Here is a 21,486-nt window from a genome sequence, read left to right as displayed (position 1 = left end):
CTGTAATCCCAGCACTTTGGGAGGCCAAGGCAGGTGAATCACCTGAGGTCAGGAGTTCAAGACCAGCCTGCCAAACATGGTGAAACCCTGTCTCTACTAAAAATACAAAAGTTAGCTGGGCGTGCTGGCAGGCACCTGTAATCCCAGCTACTCGGGAGGCTGAGCGAGGAGGATCACTTGAACATGGGAGGCAGAGGTTGCAGTGAGCTGAGATCGTACTGTTGCACTGCAGCCTGGGTGACAGAGCAAGACTCCATCTCTAATAATAATAATAATAATAATAATAATAATAATAATGGTGAAGGAGGTAGAAGAGAGTGAGGAGGAGAAAAAGAAAAGTACTGATAGTGCCAACACTGGAAAGGATGAAGAAATGATGAAAATTAATTGGAACAGTCATTTCCTGGTAAGAATGCAAAATGTTACAGCCAATGTAGAAACGGGTGAAGTTTTTTGTAATATTTGACATACATTTACCGTATAACTCAACAAACCCACTCTTGGGTATTTACCCAAGAGAAATGGCAGCTTACATTCACACAAAAACCCATACATGAATGCTTATAGTAACTCTATTCATACTCATACCAAGCTAGAAATAACCCACATGCCTTTAAATGGTAAACTGGATTGCATCTATACAATGGAATACTAAGGAATAGAATAAGAATAAGAATGAACTACAGTATTGAGATATACAGCAACTTAGTCGAACCTCAGGGACATTATGATGAATGAGAGTCAGTTTCAAAAGTTACATGCTGTATCCTTTCCGTTATATGATTCTCTCAAAAAGACAATACTAGCATGATGGAAAAAAGATCAGTATTTTTTTGAAAGTTATGAGTGGAAGACATAACTATTAAGGGATTATCAGAAGGAGTTTTTTAGACTGATGGTACTGTTTTGGTTTCTGATTGTCATGGGGCTACATGAATCTATGAGTGTGTTGAAATTCATCAAAGTCTTACTTCTTTGATTTACAAAAAAGTTTTACTGGAAGGCAATTTGAAAACTAAAATTTAAAAATAAGTATTAAAAAAAAGCTACATATAGAAGGTATAGGTCAAAGTAAATTTAAGTGATTTTCCAGTACTCTTTGACAGAGTACATAGCATGTATAAGACAAAGAAAAACATTAATGATTTTTGGTTAAATTTGAGATTTAAAAAATGGTAAATGATGATAATACAATGAAACGTCCAGAGTATGGTTTTTAAGCACAGCCATGTTCCCTATCTTATGTGACCCCAAGTGTATGTTTTCTGTTTAGATGGCTGTCAAAATAGGTGTTATATCCTCAAAATAGTCTACATTTAAAGGGACTGTCTCTTTACTTTTTTATCAGAATTGACCAGTTTTCAGGGAATTTTATATTGTCATTGATTGGTAGGGTAAAAACTGAAACTAATTTTCTCAAATATGGTTCAAAATAAGACTATGGACTGATGAAAGAAGAATTAAGTTCTGTTCTTATTTCTAGGATTCTGAAATTCACAGCAGTTGCCCATAAATATTGAAGGCAGATTCTTGAATTCCTCAGGGGTTTCAATTCACACTTTTATATTGCTTCTGATTAACATGCTAATGAAGAGTGAACTAATTCAATAGTAATATGTTAACATTCAGAAAGCAAGCTAGTAATATTCTGTAGATAAATTCAGATTTCATTTAAGCTGTTTCTTTTCTATCAGATTATTTTGGATCACCAAATTCAGATAGAAGTTGTTTTATTTATGGCTTTTAAATTATAGTTTTTAAACAGAAGTAATTAGAGTAAAGAAGATCTGCATAATAGTATTGGGAACTCAGTAACATAGATATTGAATGAATAGTTTTTCTAATAAATGATAGAAAAAAAGACCTGTGGTTGGGTGTGGTGGCTCACACCTGGGTGGGCAGATTGCTTGAGCCCAGGAGTTCAAGACTAGCCTGGGCAACATAGCAAGGCCCCGTTTCTACAAAACAACAACAACAACAACAACAAAATATATATATATCATTTGTATATATATAAATGATATATATATCATTTATATATATATATTTTGATATATATATATATATAAAATCAGCTGGATGTGGTGGTGCACACCTGTAGTCCCAGCTGCTTAGGAGGGTGAGGTGAGAGGATCACTTGAGCCCAGGAGACAGAGTTTGCAGTGAGCCATGATTGTGACACTGCACTGTAGCCTGGGTGACAGAGTGAGACCCTGTCTCAACAACAACAGCAACAACAAATGAAGAAAAATTCTCCCTCAACATCCCCCCTCAAATCTCTTTGGATTTAACAGCTTTATTGAGATATTTTATATATATATTATATATATATAATATATATATTATATATATATTTTTTATATATATATACACACACATATATGTATATGTATATATGTGTATATATATGTATATATATAATTTTCCTATTAAAATTTTAAGTATAAAATTCAATGGATTATAGCATATTTATAGATTTATGCCACCATCACTACAATCTAATTTTAGAACATTTTCATCACTACAAAAGTAGTATCACACCCATTTGCAGTTACTCTCCATTCTCCACTCTGAACCCCACCTTTAGGCAATCATTGAATAACTTTCCATCTCTATAGACTGGTCTATTGTGGACATTTCATAAAAATTGAATCACACAATACATGACCTCTTATGACTAGTTATTTCACTTATTGTCATGTTTTTGAAGTGTATACGTGTTATAAAATGTATCGGTTCTTGTTTATGGCTTAACCATATTCTAGGTCTGAATGTATGACATTTTGTTTATACATTTATTGGTTAATGGACATTTGGGTTGTCCTCACATTTTTTCTATTTTGTTTTTTTTTTTAATTTTTTTATTTATATTTTTGGAGATGGAGTCTCGCTCTGTCACCCAGGCTGGAGTGCAGTGGCACGATCTCAGCCCACTGCAACCTCTGCCTCCCAGGTTTAAGTGATTTCCTGCCTCAGCCTCCCAAGTAGCTGGGATTATAGGTGCCTGCCACGACGTCTGGCTAATTTTTGTATTTTTAGTAGAGATGGAGTTTCGCCATGTTGGCCATGCTGGTCAAACTCTTGACCATGTGATCCGTCCGCCTCAGCCTCCCAAAGTGCTGGGATTACAGGTGTGAGCCACCACGCACAGCCACATTTTGTCAGTTTTGAATAATGCTATGAAATTCACTCACACATCTTTGTGTGAACCTATGTTTTCACTCTCTTGGTTAGATACCTAGGAGTGAAATTTCAGAGTCTTATTGCAACTCTGTTGAACAGTTTAGAAAAATGTCAAACTATTTCCCAATGTGGATATATCATTTTACATATCCACTAGAAAATGATAAGACTTACAATTTTTCCATATCTTGTCAACACATTATTTTCTATTTATTATTGTAGCCATTTACTGGGTCTAAAGTAGTATCTCATTGTGATTTTGATTTGTACTTTGTTAGTGACCGATCCTGTTGAAAATCATTTCATGTGCTTATTGGTTGTTTATGTATGGCAATCCTATGACTATTTTAAAATTAGGTGATACATTTTTAAATTTTGGGAGTGTAAGTGTTCTTTATATATTCTGGATTTAAATTGCCTATCACATAAATGAATTTTATATATTTTCTCTCGGTCTGTGAATTGAGTTTTGACTTCCTCAATGCTGTGCTCCCAAGAGCACAGAAGTTTTTAATTTTGATAATCAAAAAACAACTTCAGATGCATGCAGAAAGTGTACACTACCAGGGCCATGTAAATAATAGCATTTATTGCTAGTTCATATTATGTTGAATCACAAAAACAAATGTCTCTTCTTTAACATGAATTATACACTGACTTAAAGTAGTACACCTTCACACAATGTCGGATTGCTGCTGATAAGGAAATGGTAGTGATAACATTTTAGTCTTCCTTTCTGGTAGTTGTAGTTTGTGCTTATAAGGCTCTGAGTTTATCTTACTGTGATTCTTGAAATCAGGAGATGGCTAGGAAAGATATAAAAATATTGACAACTCTTCAAGGACTCCAGTTCTGCCTTTCTGAAGCACATGATAAGATTGCACTTCCACATTCTTTCCAAGTTTTGCCCATGTAATGTCAGCAGAAGGACAACAGTATTTCAACACTAATTGTTGACAAGGATCACCATTTCCCTCTCTTTTTTCCATGGAGACAGGCAATGTTCCAGAGAGGGACTGCCCCAGGATCCTGGGTTGTAGAATAAAGACAGCATAGAACAGAGAACCCTGGTTATTTTCAGAGGGTGTGGTACATGAATACGAAATCACCCTTTGTTGTTTCAAAAAACTAAAATGCCCTGGCTGTTTGTTTCTGCAGCATAACCCAGCTTCCTTAACATGGCAATCACAAGGTTTTCTAAGTATATGTGTCCTATGGTCACAGATCATATATTTCTTAAAATTAAATAGATATTTTATCTATATTTTGCATGTAACATACTGTATTATTATAGATTATAGTAGTTTGGCAGTTACTAAAATCCATAATCCTTAGTTGGGATCTACAACCATTTCTGTCTGAATTCAAAGCTTCTACTCATCCCACAAAATTCTGCTTTCTGAACTTGTAAGCACTTGTGAAAAATATTGGAATACTCAGAATTGGAAATTTAAATAGTACTAAGTTTGGTTTTACCTTCTGTTACCTCCTAAAATAACACTTCTGTACAAAATTTATAATTAATTTGAATCCATAGATTTACAAAATTGAATTTTACAATCAATAGTATAGTCACGACCCTCTATCCAGAAAACAAAAAAACCAAGAAAATGAAATAAAAATTATTTGTTGTCTCTTTCTTGGAGAGAAAAATATATTTACATTTATTAGAAAAAAGTCTTATTTTAGTTGTCCCTTATAAAAATATAGATTTATTTATAAAATCTGTATACATTGAACAAGTAATATAATAATCGTAGTCTACTATCACCTACCATTTCAGAGACTTGACGTTATGAAAGTCTGTGCAGCTCTGGCTCCCTGCATCAAAGGATATATATTTGAAAACCACTTCTACACAGAAACTGTTGGACAGGACTTAGCAAAGTAAATTTTACAAAAAACAAAAACAATCAAAAACCACATAAAGATCTTTCTTCCATGTGAATTGCATATTGGACTTCTGAATGCAAGCCTTCTTTTTTTTTTTTTTTTTTTGGCATCTCACTTTTTGTGTTTGTAAAGCTCTTCTGTAGCTCCCTTATTTCTGTTTATTTGCTAACACCTTACTTCCCTAACTAGTGAGGGGACAAGCAACATCACTGACACAGTCGTCAGTGTATCCTGCAAAGAACATAGATCAGTAACTGGCATCACATACATAATAAAGATAAGCTTTGGTATAATGCATTTTCATTTTTGAATGGCAACTGATATATTGTGGAAAGAATATAGACTTAGTAATCAGGAAGAACTGGGTTTGAAAACCGGCCCTGCCACGTATTGATGTGTCACTGTAGGGAGAGTTGTGTAAGCCTGTTTCTTAATCTGTAAAATGGGGATACTAGCATTTGGTATAATAGGCTGTTTTGAGGATTAAAACAAACGATGTTTTAAAGTGGCCAGCACATCTGCCATTCAGTAATTGGGATTTTACATTTTACAAATGAAAGAACAAAGCTCAGAGAAGTAAAGGTCATGCAACTTGTTATTGCAAAGTCAGGAGACTTAATTTCTAATCTTCTTTACAAGATTATGTCTTGCTGTTCAATTCATATAACCCTGCAGCCTTTCCTCAAGGGAAAGTCAATCTCTTTTGCCCTGCAAATTCAAGTTTATGCATAGTCTGACCTACAGAACCCTTATTTTAAGACGTCAGTTAGATAACACATTCTGTTACATGATTTAATTAATATCTTAGGTCCAAGAATTTGTAGTTTGAATTATGCTTCATTGTCATAATGTGATCATATGATCCAAATATGGCCCATATGGTTTAAGACATGGAGCTTTTAAGAGTGAAAGATGATGAAACAAATACTAAACCAGTTAAAATACCTGGACAAGAGCAAAACTGAACTGTCCCAAGGAAGCTAGGACATATAATTATCCTATTTACAGGATAATTATAATAAAATCGAAGTGAAATAGGTGAATTACCTCAACTTTAAGTAAGTCCAATTATATCTAATTTGAGTGGAAAATGAGAAAAAGAGACATTAATGAGTTATTAACCAGTAGTTAAGATCATTATTACAGTATTTGTGAAACTTCCCAGATAAAGTATCTGAAAATACGGCCAACTATCGCAATACAAGAACAATGTTTGTGTCAACTGCTCAGAAACAAATAGGCAAGCTCTTTTCTCACATTGTACAAATGAAGCCTGCAATGTATTTTAAACATACAGAGATGTATTTTCTGACATCAGCATCTGAGAAGAGTGCGTGTGTGAGTTGGGGAGACCCCCTTGTTTTTAACATTAGCAAAACTTCATCTTAGTCCCCGATTTCCTTCAAGTTTCCAAAGCTTACAATGGGTTTATAAAATGACTGCATTTCTCATTATTTCTTTATAGTTAAAAGAAAAGCACACCTATGCTTGTTAATGTTTGGTCTTTACAAGGCATATGTGCTTCTGTGCTCAATAGCATGCCCAGATTTGCATTGAGGATGAGTTTTCTGGACCTTTTCTAGTAACGTATAGTAACGTATGTAGTTATTATTGACTTTGTGATGGTCAAAAAAACAAAAACAAAAATACTTTAATCTAAAATAATTATCATCTCAAAATTATATTAACAAGTTTAATTAATGAACAGAGGCATAGCCACCATTGTGCATTACATATAATTTTATGGATAATAAATGGATAGAGTATTTCTCTGCGTCACCTCCATGATGAGGACTATCTGAAATCTGCCTTATTCACTGTTGCCAAGACCTGAATCTTAAGAAACATTCATGTATTTGTTGAATGTGAAAACAATGAACAAATGAAAGTTTGGAATGGTTTTAGTGGCAAATTCTTTCCCTTTCTTGCAGATAGAACTTGGACAGGCAGCTGCTTAAGGGTCAGGCGTTACATGTGGTTCACTTTTCTGACAATCTACTAAACAAGTTTTTCTTCTCTTCTTATCAATGCATCCTGTGCCAGTACAAACCTATTTCTTGGGTCCTTGGGCATAATGTACTACAGTTGACACTCATCAGTTAAGCAAAAATATTAATATTATATACTGGGTAGAATGCTCAAATATTAGTGTTATGCATACGTTAAATATTATAAACTCAGTATTATAATCTCCATTTCACACATGATCATACTGCGACTCAGAAATATTAAGTGACTTGCTAAGGTCATGTGTAAAGTTATGATATGCAGAAATTGTATTTATCTCATTCAAAGTTTATGCTCTTTTCACAAGGTCACTTTGTTTTCACTAGGAAAAAGCAAGTCTTCGATTGGGGTGCTGGAAGCTTTGAAAAGTTACTGTTAAATTGAAGCAACTAAAACATCTAGAGATTGACGGATCTTCCCACCTGATCCTCACCTTGTTAATGAAAGCACAGAATTTGGAAAGTCTAAACAAGGTTATTGGAAAAATACAATACACACATATCTAATTTTGGAAAGTAAACTTTATAACTCTTCTGTAGTCAGGCATCGTCAATGTGTTTATAGCCTCAGCAGCCTCAACAGCTACAATAATTTTAAGTATTATTTTTACCCTGCAGAAAAGTCAATTCATTTTCAACAATGTTTCAGTGAAATTAAGTGGCAGATTACTTTTTAATTAATCAGAGTTTTTTGTTAATGTTTCTGTTTTATAATGTTGAATACATTTCTAAGGGAGCCACTGTGTCACACATACACACACACACACACACACACACACACACACACACACACACACACACACACACAGAATAAGAAAGAAATAGAATGGTTCCACTCTGATATTCTGGAGCTCTAGTTTCTTGCTGAGCTTGAAAGTATTACTTTTCAACATCTTAACGTTCTTTTGGTTTCTGCAAAGATCTATATTCTTTATTTGTTAAGTGCCTAAGAACATTTGTTTATTTAAAGGGAGTCTTAAAGGATTAGATATGAAATGTTTGCCTGGTTTAGAGAAACATGGATCTTTTCAAATAAGTAGATATGCCACCAGCAAAAAACATATTGAAAAATAAAATGTTCACTGTGTCCAGTATTTTTTTAGTAACTCTATATTTATTTATAGAATTTGACTTTCTAATCATTGTCAGTGTACCTGTTTTATGGCAGGCAAGGGCACCCAGAGGGAGAATTCATTTTAATCAAATTTAACATTTCAGGAATAGCCATGTAAACAAAACAGCCAGCCCGTTACATTGTAGACATTGGGTAGACAGATGATTACACTGCTAAGCTGTTTTACCTTGAAACTAACTCTCAGTGGTTGAAATGTTGATTTATTTCCTACAAACTGCATTTTTTTTCCACTGTAGAATAATTCTCAAGAATCTAGAAACTTTGGAATAAAATCTGAATACTTTAAAAAATTATTTTTACATTATTGATTGACCTATACCATTTGTCCAACAATGGACTTTACAATAAAATTTCAAGTAAGACCTAAACATATCAATGCAAATAAAAATAAAATGGTATTAAAATAAAGAGGGTAAAGACAATAAATATACATATTCACATACATACACGTGGGTTTATGAGATCAAAAAAGAAACCCAGTGGGTTATACTGGTCTATAGTAAAGTATAGATTGGTTTGATCAGGAACCTGCAAATGAAATCCCCCTCAATCTTTTCTACTTCAACCTCATTTTGAAATAATTGGCACCAGACACCTATGTTATGGACATACTTACAATTCCTTAATTTAATTATTTTTTGCCTGTTTGCTCATATAGGTCCTGCTTCTATATCTTTCGGCTTGTCCTGAAACTTCACATCACCTAGTTATAAATAGCCAAAATTCCTCTATGATTTTCTGTTTCACCTAGGGTAATAAATATAGGCATGTGTAAACAAGGTATGAGACGTATGGAATTAAGAGCAGAAAAAAAGGACAATCTTTTCAGTAAATGGTGTTGGAATCATTAGGTATAATATAAAACAAATAAAAATTGATTCCTACCCCATATCATTCCCCAAATCAATTTTAGGTAGACTGTAGGTCTAAATTTAAAAAGCAAAACAATAAAATTCTTTTAAACAAGACCACAAAAAGCATGAATCATAGGAAAAAGCAGACAGCCTTCAATGAATGAATGGATGAAGATAGTCAATTTTGAATGGATTGACTATCCTGAAGGGCAAAACATGGTAACACTTAAATGTTAATTAATTTAGTTATGTGTTTCCAGTACCAGATATAAAGCTGAGACTGTGACTTTTGTGTTAGATGTTGTTGCTGTGGTTACATCTCCAATAAGCTTTCCTGAAAGGGCAAAGGGAAGAAACTTACTGAATGCCTGAGAGGGCAATTATATAAGAGAGTTGTATATTGGAAGTGAGGCCATAAGCAGGGGGAGGCAGCCAAATCACTAAACATGGGAAAAAAGGACCCAAATCTTACTTACTACCTATGTTCTGCTCTGCTGCATTCTACTCTGCTGCCCCTCCAACTGGTTAAACCCAACCAGAAGTTAAACAGCATGGGAGCTTTTGCTGTATTCCATAGAAATCAGTTTCTCAAGACAAAGAGCAGCATGATCAAAGATAGAGAGTGGATCTAGAACAATACAGGAGTGTAAAGTGACAAGAATAGCCAATACATTCATGAAGAAGATTGAGGAGGAAGAATTTGTTCTATCAAATATAAATATTTCTCATAAGGCTACACTAATTAAGGCAAAATGGCATTGGCACAAGTTAGACAACTAGGCCAATGAAACAGAATAAAGAGACTAGAAACAGACCTATACCTAAGTAGACACATAACGATGTAGATGCCTTTGCAGAACAGTAAAAATAGCAATCAAAGGAGAGACAGAGAGAGAAAAGAAAGGAAAAGAAAAAAGATACTGAGGCAACCAGATTTGTATGGGTGAAATATGAAACTTAGACTGACTTCACATATTCCCCAAATTTAATTTGAGGTGGATTGTAGAACTATCTATAAAAAGCAAAACAATAACAATTTCTAAAATAGGATACAAAAAGTATGGATCATAACTTATGAGAATCTAGATATTACTTTTACATCAAATTTAAGAAATCCTGTCTATTCAAAAAGACCGTGATGTGAAGTTCAATACATACGTCAGAAAGACTATAAAGACAAAGTTTATATACAAAAGGTATAAAGCATGTCTATACATCAAGAAAAAAATATAATGAAATACGGTCAATATACTTAAAAAGGTATTTTACAAAAGTGGATATTGAAGTTTACAAGTAATATATGAAAAAAGTACTTAATTAGGAGCAAGGACAATTCATCCATATGAACAGAAGGGAATATAGATTTTATAGTTCCAGATTCATATTGGTGGCTGTATGTAGGGAAGAAGTATCATGGTTACCTTCTTATTGCTTCTATTTTCTTACTGAAATAAGGAATAAGGTCAATGACTAATAGTGAAGATACTGAGAGGAGGTTCTGGGGGACTGAAAAGAAAGCAATAATTAAATAATCATCTGAAAGGCTGGAAACTATAGGAGATCAGGACAATGGAGTCAGAATGAAGAGACCACTTGAGGGTAGTTAGCGTGAGCTTAAGATAAAATCATTTAGAATCACCATGAGTTTTTCTTCAGATCCATTCAGATGATCATGTGGAACACTAAGATTTGAACTAGATTTAACCAGAATTGAAATTCTGTGAGTGGAAGAAGACTAGACAGGAGCTAACATTGTAGGAAAGAGACTGTGATAGCTGACCATAAGATTTAAACTATTAAGAAGGGAAGTGGGGGAGATGAAGTGGGGCTAGGTTGTGAAGAACAGTGAAACCACCAAGAATCTGCACAGTGTTAGTTGGAGAAAGTCCCAGCCATCCAGGAGTTAGAATCTTCGTGAACCTCGATATTTAAATAAATGTGGAGTACTGACTGGCAGAGTCTCCTGTCAATTCAAAACTGAGTGTTTTTTGTTTGTTTGTTTTGTTTTGTTTTGTTTTTTAGAAGAAAAGGGGGTAGAGTGATTTAGATTCAGTGTAAATATTAAGAAGGGCACCTGCTCTTTCACTAGGCCAGTGGTAGAAGAAGTTAGAGAGAGAGAACGGCGAAGTTTTGCGAGGGCTAAAGGAGATGTGGTGTCTTCAAGAGAAGGAAGTATGAAGGAGAGCAAGAAGAGGAAGGAATATTTAAAGAAGTGAATGAAGAAATACAAATGCACTGTTTCTACTCTCTGGAAAGAATTCTATCACAAAAGGCTAAGTGAGAGTGACTTAGGGAAGTTAACAGTGAGATGACAGGTGGTGGTCAGATTCAGGATAGATTTTTAAGGCAAAGCCAAAAGGATTTTCTCGCACATTGAAAGTGGCCTATGAATAAAAGAGAATAATCACAGATGACTCTGTATACTTGAGCCAGAGATCTGAATTATTATTGTCTTTAATTGAGATAGGGCAGGCTGGGGGAAGGAGAGTATATCGAGAGAAATAGCAGTTGAAATTTGAGTATATTAATTTTTAGGTTCCTATTAAACAAAGGGCTGGTGAGATGAAAAATAGATGGACAAGGTCAAAAAAGCAGTTGATAGGATCAGCATATACCCGGAGTGTATTTTTACCTTACTTTTAATGTGAAATATACTTACCAAAAAGGACATAAAATGTATATGTAAATTTAAACAGATATCCATAAAGCAAACACCAATTTACATCTAGATAAAGAAACAGAACATTGCCAGAATCCTGGAATCTCCTCACCCAATATGCCTTTCTCTAATCATAAACCTCTCCCTCAAATCCAACCGAGGAAATTACAATCCTGAAATAAAATGTGGTACTAGGTTTTTTGTTTGCTTCATGTTTGTATCTGTAAATGCATTCCTAACCAATACAAGTTCGTTTTGCTTGCTTTTGAGACGTACTTAAACAGAATCACTATGTGTAGGCAATTTCAACTTGCTCCTTTTGCCCAACATTAGTTTGTGGACCTTATCCATGCTGTTGTGTATTGCTTTAGTTCATTATTTTCCTCTATGTGCTATTTCACAATTTATTATATATATTCATTGTGGATAGACATTTGGCAGATGATATATATGACTTTTTGTGTTGATTTTACAAGGAATGTTTCCAAAACATTATTTTATGAGTATTTTGCTGACCATATATTTAGTTATCATGAGGCTTAAAATTTGGAATTACTGAGTCACAATGTTGCGGGACTTTTCCTTAGTTCAGCTAAAGACAGGGTCCTTGTCACAGGGCCACCAAAATGTAAACTCGCAGACGATTTGAAGGGTGATCTAGGGCAGGGTTTTATTGGGTGAAAAAGAAGAAAAGGGGAAACAGAGACTCTTAGAGAAGCAAGAAAGTGTGCTTCCTGCGCATGGGCTTCCGGCCTCACAGATTGAATTCCAGATTCCACCCAGGAAGAGAAGGGGCCAGGTTCCTCCAGGCTGAGAACGGAGTGAACTTCTGTGGCTCCACCCCAGTGTGCACTCCTGTCAATGCACAGGTCATTTGGAGGCTCTGCCAGGGACCCCTTCCCACCTGACTGTCTCAATAAGTCAAGAGATTATCTTCAAGATCACTAAGCAATCAAATTTCATTCTCTGTTTTTTTTTTACTAGCTTGCACTCCCAATAGTGTACGAGAATTTCCTTTGCTATGAAAATTTAATTATTGCAAATTTGGTGTATCTTATTGTGGTTTTATTTTACTTCCTTTGGGGCAGATATTCTTTGAAGCTAATGAAGTTTGAGTTTCCATGCTCAATGGAAATGCTTCATGTTGATGACCATCACTGTTATGTATGGATTAGGTGATTGCTAGCAGTCTATGTGTAAGAAATGACTTTCAGGAATATTTTGTACTGATTTACCCCATGCCACATCATGTAGACGCTGGGTCATCATGAGGACACTGGGTCAAAGGTTTTACCACGTGCATGTACTAAACAGCTGACAGTAGGAGTTACATGTGTTTTAAAGGGTATAAAGAATAATTTCAGAAAAATAAGTTAACTGAAGATTAAAAACAGAAATAATAGAATGTTGAATATAAACAAAACAATAAAATAATGAATATGGGTGTTCAAATCAATATGTATATATTTTTCTGATATCAAAAAGCACATTGTAACACCAATTTTTGTACAGATTATACCAAAAGTGATGATTCATTAAGAGATAGCTTTGAGACCATCTTTAATTTAACCAGTACATTCAAATAAATAAAAGAGTTGAATTCTCAGTAGAAGTAATAAATAAGTCTTTTGGTTACTTGATTAAATAATTAATAAAAATATTGAATCACATAAACATTGAGAAAAAATAAATACCTTGCTAATTTGACTTGGAATATTGACATTAGAAAATATTTTATAGTACGCTACCCTGAGGGCATCAATTAGCAACTGGTAGAAGAAAATGTTCCTTAGCAAGTGCATTTAAGATCTCATTCTAGATCCCTGAGGAATCACCACACTGTCTTCCACAATGGTTGAACTAGTTGACAGTCCCACCAACAGTGTAAAAGTGTTCCTATTTCTCCACATCCTCTCCAGCACCTGTTGTTTCCTGACTTTTTTTTTCTTTTTTATTTTTTTTCTTATACTTTAAGTTTTAGGGTACATGTGCACATTGTGCAGGTTAGTTACATATGTATACATGTGCCATGCTGGTGCGCTGCACCCACTAACTCGTCATCTAGCATTAGGTATATCTCCTGATGCTATCCCTCCCCCCTCCCCTAACCCCACAACAGTCCCCAGAGTGTGATATTCCCCTTCCTGTGTCCATGTGATCTCATTGTTCAATTCCCACCTATGAGTGAGAATATGCAGTGTTTGGTTTTTTGTTCTTGCGATAGTTTACTGAGAATGATGTTTCCAATTTAGGGATCTAGAACTAGAAATACAATTTGACCCAGCCATCCCATTACTGGGTATATACCCAAAGGATTATAAATCATGCTGCTATAAAGACACATGCACACGTATGTTTATTGTGGCACTATTCACAATAGCAAAGACTTGGAACCAACCCAAATGTCCAACAATGATAGACTGGATTAAGAAAATGTGGCACACATACACCATGGAATACTATGCAGCCATAAAAAATGATGAGTTCATGTCCTTTGTAGGGACATAGATGAAGCTAGAAACCGTCATTCTCAGCAAACTATCGCAAGGACAAAAAACCAAACACTGCATGTTCTCACTCATAGGTGGGAATTGAACAATGAGAACACTTGGACACAGGAAGGGGAACATCACACACCGGGGCCTGTTGTGGGGTTGGGGGAGTGGGGAGGGATAGCATTAGGAGATATACCTAATGTAAAGGACGAGTTAATGGGTGCAGCACACCAACATGGCACTTGTATGCATATGTAACAAACCTGCACATTGTGCACATGTACCCTAAAACTTAAAGTATAATAAAAAATATATATATATTAAAAAAAAAGATCTCGTTAAGCCTTATAGCTGATGTATCAAACAAACTTAATAGAGATCTCTCAATTGGGACATAATATTATCAATAACAATTATGAAACTGAAAGAAACGGTTTCAAATTATCAACTAAAATGCTTATCAATAATGCCACAAAAAACATAGAATCATCTTTATAACCTACAGAAAAATATTTCAAAATCCATGTCATATGAAGAGTCTATCAAAAGCATGTAGCCAAAACATGTAGAAAAAAATAGTATACAATTTGTGTGTCAGGCAGTTGGTTCATAAAAACACGCACATACACTGTAGTGGTACAAGACTGGGTAATTTATAAAGGAAAGAGGTTTAATTGACTCACAGTTCTACATGGATGGGTAGGCCTCAGGAAACTGACAATCATGGCAGAAGGGAAAGGTACTTCTTACATGGTGGCATGTGAGAGAGTGAGAAAGGGCATGGAAAATTGCCTTATAAAACCATCAGATCTCGAGAACTGACTCACTGTCATGAGAACAGCATGGGGGAAACCACTCCCATGATCCAGTCACCCCCCACCAAGTCCCTCCTTCAACACCTAGAGATTAAAATTCAGAATGAGATTTGAGTGGGGACAAAAATCTTAAGCATATCATGTATGTATTTTTTTCTGGTTTTGAATATAATTTATGACATTTATCATCTTTTTGAAATTGTGCCTAATTTCTTATGCAGAAGTTTATTTTTTACAGATTCTATAAAATAAAATTCAGTCTCCTAAAATTCTAACCATTTTCCTTTCTACATAATTCCTCATTTACTGTGTTTGGCCTCCTTTCAATACAGCCTTTGGCCATTTTTACCTCTTGCTTTCAAAATGTTGTACCTGTCCTTTGCCCACTTTCTCTATTAAAATATCTGTCCTATTCCTAGTGATTTCTTTGTATTATTCATATAATGAATTCTAGTCTGTCATTATATCAATATGCATACATGCATATATATTTATATACATATGTAGACTATTGTGAATTGACTACTTTTTACTCTAGGATGTTCTTGGATAAAATTAACTTTTTAGTTTTGATGTGGCTGAATTTATTATCACTTGTGATAACTTACTGCTTTTGTTTTTCTTTAAAGAAATTATTCCCTATGTAATAGTGATGAAGATATTCTCCTATATTCCCTTTTTATTTTATAGCTTTTTTTTCACCTTACCTCTACAGTCTGCCTGGACTTGAGTTTTGTGTATTGGTATGAACTTCAGATCCTATTTAACAGACAAATAAGCACAGACAAATACCTATCAATATTAATAGAAAAGCTTCTCTGTCCTTTTCTTAGTAACTGCCAGTGCCATATATCTCATTAACAAAGTTCTCATTAATTATGTGGTTCCATGTAAGCTCCTTTCTTGTGCTATTAGTATTTTTTTAGATATCCGAACCAATGGCAAATCATCTCAAATACTATAGTTTTAACACAATTCTTGTAATCTAGGATGGCACATAACCTGTTTATTCTACATCTTCAAATGTGTCTGGGTTGTATCCCTTTGCACTTTGACATAAACCTGACTTGACAAGTTATTGTAATTACACTGAATCTATAAATAAATCTTAGGAGAGCTAACACTCACCATATTGAGTCCTGTAATCTATGAATTCGTAAGTCCTTTTTGTTTGTTTGTTTGTTTTTGTTTTGTTTGTTTGTTTTTAGAGATGGAGCCTCACTCTGTATCCCAGGCTGGAGTGCAGTGGCGCAATCTCGGCTCACGGCAAGCTCCACCTCCCTGATTCAAGCAATTCTCCTGTCTCAGCCTCCAGAGTAGCTGGGATTACAGGTGCATGCCACCACGCCCTGCTATTTTTTGTGTGTGTGTGTATTTTTAATAGAGACAGGGTTTCACCATGTTGGCCAGACTGGTCACGAACTCCTGACCTCGGGCAATCCGCCCACCTCGGCCTCCCAAAGTGCTGGGATTACAGGCATGAACCACCGTGCCTAGCCGAATTTGTAAATCTTTTTATTTATTATATTTTAGATAACCTATAATGCCTCAATAGGGTTTCATTCATTTTATTTTAATTACATTCATATTTTCAATACCAGGCAATACATTGCATATCTTATATTAGAGTGAATTTAGGTACATGATATTTCAGATGCTATTGTAGATGACATCTTTTAAAAATTTGTTTGATAAGCTCAATTAGAAATGAAAATGGAAACATTACAACTAACACCACAAAAATACAAAAGATCATTCGAGACTACTATGAATACCTCTACACACACAAACTAGAAAATCTAAAGGAAATGGACAAATTTATTTTAGATGGAGTCTTGCTCTGTCACCCAGGCTGGAGTGCAGTGGCGCGATCTCGGCTCACTGCAAGCTCTGCCTCCTGGGTTCAAGCGATTCTCCCGCCTCAGCCTCCCGAGTAGCTGGGACCACAGGCGCCCGCCATCACGCCCAGCTAAATTTTGTGTTTTTAGTAGCGACAGCGTTTCACCTTGTTAGCTAGGATGGTCTCGATCTCCTGACCTCGTGATCCGTCTGCCTCGGCCTCCCAAAGTGCTGGGATTACAGGCTTGAGCCACGGCGCCCGGCCAGGAAATGGACAAATTTCATACAACCTTCCTTGCTTGAATCAGGAAGAAACAGAAATCCTAAACACACCAATAACAAGCATGAAGATTGAATAAGTAATTTTTTTAAAAAAAACTGCCAACACAAAAAAGCCCAGGGTGAGGTAGATTTACAACCAAATTCTACCAGACATTGAAAGAATAATTGGTATCAATCCTACTGAAACTATTCTAAAGGATTGAGAAGGAGGGAATTCTCCCTAACTCATTCTATGAAGTCAGTATCATCCTGATACCAAAACCAAGAAAGGGCATAACAAAAAAGAAAACTTCGGGCAATACCCCTGATGAATGTTAAGTTTTAATCATAGATTTAGCCTTTTCTTGAATATTTCTTTCTGTATGTTTAGTATATCTTCTATTTGGGATTGCATTCCTTCTTCTTCTTCTTTTTTTTTTTAATTGTTATTTGACCCAGCAATCCCATTACTGGGTATATACCCAAAGGATTATAAATCATGCTGCTATAAAGACACATGTACACATATGTTTATTGTGGCACTATTTACAATAGCAAAGACTTGGAACCAACCCAAATGTCCAATAATGATAGACTGGATTAAGAAAATGTGGCACATATACACCATGGAATACTATGCAGCCATAAAAAATGATGAGTTCATGTCCTTTGTAGGGCATTCCTTCCTCTTAAAGTGCTTTCTTGAAATTTTCTTTTCATAAAGTTATTCTGTTATCAAATTCTTTAGTTTTGTTGGCTAGAAATTGTCTTTAACTTGTTATTTCTCAAAAGACTGTTTTCCCTGGGTATAAAATTCTACACTGGAAGTCCTCGTAAGATAATAAAAATATTTTTCTATTATTTTCCAGCTTCTATGAATATTGCTATTCTATCATTACATGAAAGTGAACGTGTCTTTTTATCTCTGGCTCCTATTAAGATTTTCTTTGTCATTATTGTTCTGCTGTCTCCCCAGTTAGATGTGCCTCATTTTCATCAAGTATTTTCAGTATTGCTTCTGACCCAGTCTCGGTCTCCTCCAACCATTTAATCACTTCTTCCTCCATGTTTTTTCTCCCATCTTTCTATTGTCTTTCCTGAATTCTGGAAGATTGTTTTGATTTATCATCACGGTTCTTTCTTAAGTGTTCTTTAGCTACTAGTCAACCCATACATTATGTTTTTAATATTGGCTATTGCAATTTTTAGAGCACATATTTGATTCTTCTTTCAAATCTATTTGGTAACATTTTATAGTTTCTTGGTCCTTGCAGAAATATTCAAGCTAATTTCTTAAACTAAATTTACATCCTGTGGATTTTTTGTAATTTTTGTTGTTGCTTATTTGTTTTATTTCCTTTAGTTTTAGGCATATGATCAGGTTTTAGCTGTAGCACCTCAGGACAGCCGTGCAATTCTGAGCCACAATATTTATTCTTCCTGTTCTTTGTGATGTGGTAGATGGAAATTTTAGATCTGGTTTATCGTCACCCTTACATTACAGTTCCTTTGTGCCTTTAGCCTAATGTGAGAAGGATTTTTTACTGACTAAAAGTGTTTAACTTGTGATTCCTGCTAACTTTGTGGCCATCAAAAGCAAAATTTCCATATGTTCAGGGAAATTATTTTGAGTATGTAAAAAGGATATTTAATGATTATAGAAAAGTTATCTCTAGAGAAACTGTAAAATGTTGTTCGAAATTTCTGACTATGTAATGAGAATATTTACTGGTTATATAAAAGTTACCCTTTAAACATTTCTGTTAAATTTACAATTAACAGTGATTTTTTTTGGCGGGGGTGGATGGCTGGCTGTTGTGGTACACCTTTATCATAATGCTAATATGTAATTTTCTAATTAATGTTCTATATATTCTACAAGTTTATTTTTTATTTTCTGTTTGCTTAAATTACTTAGATTGCTAAACCTTTCCAAATAGTTTGGAGTTTCCCCATTAATACTCCACCAATTAAATATACACTAATAATCCAAATAATACATTATTATGCTCATATAAGAAAGAATAAGATCTGAAAGTTTCCATTTGAAATTACCTTTGTGATATTAAGATGCAAATATAATAAATTCTGTCATAGTATTACTTTTAAAGCAATTTCTAGTTGTAAGTCATGTCAGGTTATTTGTATAAAACCTTCTAGTAAAAAACAATAAAAATTCTGAATAAAATATATTTTAAAATTTTTTACTTAAAATATTAAACCATTAAAGATACTCTAAATAATCTGCCCAGAGTCCAATGAAAAGCTAGAATGTAGACAGAGTATTCTGAGTAGACACGTTGATTTGCTTATATGATGTTTATTGATATGATATATAAAAAATCAAGGAGACCCAGGCAACTCTTTTGAATGGAATTGGGCTGATTCATCTCTGGTTTGTGGAACAAGAACTAGGTTAAGTCTCAGCCACTGCAGCTGCTGCCTCTGTCTTCGCTTCACCGCAGAGGCAAGACAAAGGTCTGGACTGCGGCGTCGCTCACCTGTTGGCCTTCTGGAGAGTCACATCACACGGGAAAATTACACCTGCCAGAATTAGCAAGAGCTTTCGTTAAGAAGAAATTTGTCGGCCGGGCGCGGTGGCTCACGCCTGTAATCCCAGCACTTTGGGAGGCCGAGGTGGGCGGATCACGAGGTCAGGAGATTGAGACCATCCTGGCTAAAACAGTGAAGCCCCATCTCTACTAAAAATACAAAAAATTAGGTGGGCGTGTTGGCGGTCGCCTGTAGTCTCAGCTACTCAGGAGGCTGAGGCAGGAGAATGGCGTGAATCCGGGAGGCGGAGCTTGCAATGAGCCGAGATCGCGCCACTGCACTCCAGCCTGGGCGACAGAGCAAGACTCCGTCTCAAAAAAAAAAAAAAAAAAGAAAGAAAGAAAAAAAAAAGAAAAAAGAAGAAGAAATTTGTCAAACAAGAAATTGAAGCTGAATGCCTTAATAATTGTAGTTACTGACCAGAAGTATAGGAAGACTTCTTAGACTCGGAGAAGATATGCCTGGACTGGGTCGTGGCCACCTACAGATGCTCCTGCAGTGGAAACAGCAGAAAAAGTCTATATTTCTTCCCTGGCACTGTTAAAAATGTTAAAGCACGGAGATGCTGGAGTTCCAATGGAAGTTACGGGTCTGAAGCTTGGAGAATTTGTTGATTATTATACCATCAGAGTGATTGACATGTTGACTATGCCACAGGTGTCAGTGTGGAGGCATTTCATCTAATGTTCCAAGCTAAAACGGTGAATATATTGAATCGGATAGGAAAGCCTGAGATGGTAACTGGTTGGCATCACAGTCACTTGGCTTGGTTGCTGGGGTTTCTGGGGTGGATATCAGTACTCAGCCGAGTTTTAAAGGCTTGTCAGAGGGAGCTTTGACGGTGGTTGTTGATTCCATTCAGAGTGTAAAAGGGAAGGTTGTTAGTGATGCCTTCAGGTTAATCAATGCTAATATGATGGTCTTGGTACATGAACCAAGACTAACAACTTCAAATATGAGTCACTTAAACAAGCCATCTATCCAGGCATTAATTGATGGATGAAACAGACATTATTACTCTATTACTGTTAACTATCAGAAAAATAAACTGGAATAGAAGATGTTGCTAAATTTGCATAAGAAGAGTTGAATGGAAGGTTTGACACTTCAGGATTACAATGAACGTTATAAATACAATGATTTAGTATTGAAATAGATGCTGGAATTGGCCAAGAATTACAAAAAGGCTGTAGATGAAGAAGATGAGATGACACCTAAACAGCTGGCAATAGAGTGTTGGCTAGCAGAACACTAATGTCACTTGGAGGAACAAGTGGATTTAGTCATGACTTCAAATATTGTTTAGAAGCTATGTTGAATACTGTTGTGTTTAAGTGAAGCAACAAAAAATTTATTAGTGTTGCTTTCAGTATACATTTCTCTGTTGTTCCTAATGCTCAAAGTTAAGGGATCTCTGAAGATGTATTTGGTTAAATGTAAGACATTTGGCATCATTTGTAGCACTGTAACCTTCAGTCTCACCTATGCAATTACTTTTGTTTCTTTAGTTAGGGTCTTTGCAGGTTCTAAAGTTATACAATAATTCATAAAAGTGGACACATTTTGTTAATATCCCATTTAATATTTGAAAAAATCAGTAGTACAATATATTTTGATTGTTGCTTACAAAATAAAATACATTTACAATTTGAAAAATAAAAGTCAGTTGGTAGTAGATGTGTGGATTTATTTCCGGGCTATTTTGTTCTGTTGATCTATGAGTCTGTTTCTGTATCGATACCATGCTCTTTGGTTACCATAGCTTTGTAGTATATTTTGAAATCAGGTAGTGC

The 21,486-nt window shown here is 35.1% G+C and overlaps 1 pseudogene; it reads left to right on the top strand.

Moving 5' to 3' along the window:
* Window positions 1-295: 295 nt before the first annotated feature.
* On the top strand, window positions 296-21,031 carry LOC100984747 (26S proteasome non-ATPase regulatory subunit 14-like; annotated as a pseudogene).
* The last annotated feature ends 455 nt before the right edge of the window (window positions 21,032-21,486 follow it).

Source organism: Pan paniscus, chromosome 13, assembly GCF_029289425.2.
Source record: "Pan paniscus chromosome 13, NHGRI_mPanPan1-v2.0_pri, whole genome shotgun sequence".
In the NCBI taxonomy this organism is placed as follows: domain Eukaryota; kingdom Metazoa; phylum Chordata; class Mammalia; order Primates; family Hominidae; genus Pan; species Pan paniscus.
The sequence above is the reverse complement of the archived record's forward strand: the minus strand, read 5'-3'. Positions and strand labels throughout refer to the sequence as shown.